A 4,098-nucleotide genomic window follows, 5' to 3' on the forward strand; every position below is an offset into this window, starting at 1 on the left:
CTATTTTTGTTAAAAGAAAATGAGACTGCATGCTTATCCTATTTATTTATACATCATTTTCTGTATAGAATACGTCTTAGTTCCTGAAATTCACTGCCTATCCACAGAGTTGCCAGACAGTTCAGCATATTTGTGGTTGTATGAATTACACTGCTGTAGTAAATAATACGACACCTCCCTATTCACTGGACATCATGAACGGAGATATAACAAGGTATCTGCTTTCTCTGAAGGGAACTGCATGAGCACTCTGTAATTTTCAATAGGAAAGAGAATAATTTTTTAATTTAGAACCAGTTTCTGTCATTTACCCATAAAAGTAATTCAAATTCACGTCAAGTCAAGTCCAAATACAAAGTTATCAGCATAATTTATCATACAAATTTTGCAAACCAAAAAGATATAAAAAGACTTGCAATTTGAATGATTAATTGGTCAGTAGTGTTTTATTTTTACTTTATTTTATATTTATATTACCATTTTAAAATATTACAGAGGTTCAGATATTTTCAGTTTCATATATCAATTTTAAGATGCTTTAGTCAGGATTATAAATCTGTCCATCTCCTGAGTAGTGTTCATTGTATCTGTCAGATAGGTTCTTGCCCTCCCCCTTCTCAACACTCCCCACTACTTGTTTTCTGCTGTGTTTTACTTTTACACTGGGCTCTTTGGTTAGTTCCAATGTAATAGCAGGTACACATGATGTTTATTTTTCCCTTCTTTATACTTCATTTAGGATAATGATCTCTGGTTCCATCCACATTGTTACAAAAGGCCTTACTTAATTCATCCTTCTTTGTGGCTGAATAGTATTCCATAATATGCATATACCACATTTTGATAATTTATTCATGAATTCATGGTCACTTGATTTCACGTCTTTGCAGTTGTGACTTGTGCTGCAATGAACATTCAAGTGCGTTTTTTGTAAAATAACTTCTTTTCCAATAATGGAATTGCTGGATAAAATGGTAGTTCTATTTTTAGCTTTGAACAATCTCCACACTTTTTCCATACGTGTTGTATTAGTTTGCATTCTCACCAACATTGTACAAGTGTTCCTTTTTTTCTGCATTCATCAGCAGTGATTGTTTTTGGACATTTTAATAAAAGCCATTCTGACAGGGACAAGGTGATATCTCATTATGGTTTTAATTTGAATTTCCCTGATAATTAGTGATGTTGAACATTTTTTCATACGTTTGCTGGCCAATTTACATTGTCTAGAAAAGCTCTCTCCATGTCTTTTGCCCACTATTTAATGCAATTGTTTATTTCGTTTCTGATTTGCTTTAGTTCCATGTAGATTCTGGTTATTAGCTCTTTATTGGATATAGAGCTTGTAAATATTTTCTCCTATTTTGTAGATTGTCTATTTACTCTGTTGATTATTTCCTTTGCTGTGAAGAAGCTTTTCAATTAAATAAAGTCTCATCTGTCTATCTATTTCTGTGATTGCCATTGTTGTCTTCTTCATGAATTCATTGCCTAGGCCAATTTCTAGAAGAGTCTATCAAATATTTCATATAGTTCATCCCTTATATTTATCTTTAATCCATATTGAATTAATTTTGTGACTGGTGGGGGATACAAACACCATTTAATGGTCTTGAGTCTTCAATTTGACTCTCGGTTTGACTATTGGTAATGGATAGGAATGCTGCTGATTTGTATATGTTGATTTTGCAACCTGAGACTTTGCTGAATTTATTTATCAGTTTCAAGAGCCTCTTGGTAGAGTCTTTGGAGTTTTAGAGATATAAAACCGTATCATCAGTAACAAGCAATAGTTTGACTTCCTCTTTCCCATCTTTTGGTTTTGTCTCTTGCTGCTGTGTTCTCAACTTCCCTGAATGACTCTTTTCTTTCTTGGAGTTCTGTTATTCCCTTTCTTAGGTTGTCTAGCTGTTTAGTGGCTTTTTTATCAATGTCCTGAGATTGTGAGGGGGGGAGTTATTTTTGTTGGTTTTCAATTTCTCTGTCAATTTCATCCATCCTAGTTGCCATCCATACTCTGGATTCTATTTCTGTCATTTCCGTAGTTTCCTCGTAGTTTAGGTTTGCTATAGTAGCTCCATTTTGGTTCCTTGTAGGGGGAGATTGTTGATCTGATTTGATTTTTCACGTTGCCAGGCTTCTTCTGCTGGTTTCTTCTCATTTGAAAACTATTTTCAGGGCTAATAGATCTAGCTCAGGATACCTACTCTTTGCTCAGAACTTTTCTGCTTACTTAGAAGTAGAGGAAGTCCTTAAATGGCGTATTTTCCCTTTCCACTCTGGAATATTGACACAGGAGGGGAGGGGACAGGCGCACTAGAAGCCTGTAAACGCAGCTGTTCTGATTTGATCTGTTCACCTGCCATTGCCTCTGTTCAAGCTGTGCCCTGTGCTGCTTGTTCTGGGTGTTGTGTTGTTCACCAGATAGTGTAGGATGTTCGAGCTGGGAGCTGGACAAGACCCTCTTCACTAAGGCTGGTGTTGTGGGGATTGCTCTGCCTGGGGTCTCCTGAGGGGAGCTGGGTTAAGGGATCCAGGGAATCATCACGAGTTCTTGTGCTATGGGTGTTTTTTCAAACCACATCCCAGTGTACTGGTGGCTGGAGGCTAGGGAGTCCCTGGCAGGGTATTGGAAGCAGTTCCTGTAGCAGTGATGGAGGATTTAGGGTTGGGCTTTGGGGCCCAGGTGCAGCACTGGAATCTCAGGGCAGGGTTCTGGATGTGGCAGAAGCTCTGGAGCCATAAAGGCAGAGCTCTGGTCTCTGGAGTGAGACCCTCATAGCTGAGACAGGGGAGGAATCAAAAGCAGGACTTCTGAGCAGGGCCTAAGAGACAGGAGCAGAGCTGTGGGAATGAAGAAGCCTTAAGTATTTTAGATGCTTTCTGCACCAACTAACGGTGGGTAGGAGAATGTTATAAAGAACCTAGACCATAAAGGCCGATAGTCTGATTTTTTTCAGTACATACTTTTAAAACAACATAATTTTAAGGAAATTAATTTAGCATGATTTTCTGCTATAAAAATTTTGTCTTTTCCAGCTCATCAGAATATCAGACTCAGAGAAATTACAGTAAGATAATTTTGGAAAGTATAAGCATAGATCACAACAAATAAAATCATGAATGATGAAAATATGTAATTTCTGAAATAGATGCATTGATTTAACATATATTTACAGATGAAACTAATGGATACTTTAAATTCAGTTACGCCAAAGCACATCAAGAATTTGACTGATATGTATCCATTTATTTGGACAGGAAAGGTTATTATATTCAATTTTGCTTGTTACTTTATGGTGACTAAGGCTGTATAAACTAATAGAACAAGTCTCCAAGATTTTGTATTCCATCAAAATAATACTGCTTATCTCTAAAGGGTGTATGTTTTTCAGAACATAAGAAAAAGATATAAGAGCAAAGAAAGTAGTGTAATATAACTTGTAATAAACATTGATTTTTTTTTTTTTTTTTTTTTAATGCTTGATATATCTTTGTGACTCTCTTATTGTTCCAGGGGCCAGGAAAGTGAGTGGTGACATGTGAATATTCAAAATTTTGTTCATAATTTTATTTCTCAAATTGCAACTAACCAAATAAATAATATAAAGGATCACATTTGTCTTCTCCAAATATTTCCTCTGCATAAAAAAGCCACTCTTACTATCACAGAAATCAACTGAATTTTCTTCCTTCTTTGAAAACAAAAAACATATAAAGTTCAATCAAGTTAGAAGATGTATAGGAGGGTATTTTTTATTTTTACTATGGCAACATTTGAATTATTAATTAACAAAAAAATTATTAATGTGACCATTATAGGTATCAAAGTTCTATTATGACAAAAATATGCAATTAGCGATTAATAACCAAATCCAGGAAACTAATATTTCAACATGGTAGTCATCCATTACTCTACAAGTTTTTTCATATAAACCCACACATTTTGTTGAGATATTATTTTATCATATTTGACTAATAACTTCTTTATCTGAATATCATTTCTAAAGGTCTATTAAATTTTTTGGTGCCATCCTATTGAAAAATCCAAAAGCACATCTGGTGATTAATAAATTAATACTTAGAATTTTTTGCAAT

This window comes from Nycticebus coucang, chromosome 2 (genome assembly GCF_027406575.1).
Source record: "Nycticebus coucang isolate mNycCou1 chromosome 2, mNycCou1.pri, whole genome shotgun sequence".
In the NCBI taxonomy this organism is placed as follows: Eukaryota; Metazoa; Chordata; class Mammalia; order Primates; family Lorisidae; genus Nycticebus; species Nycticebus coucang.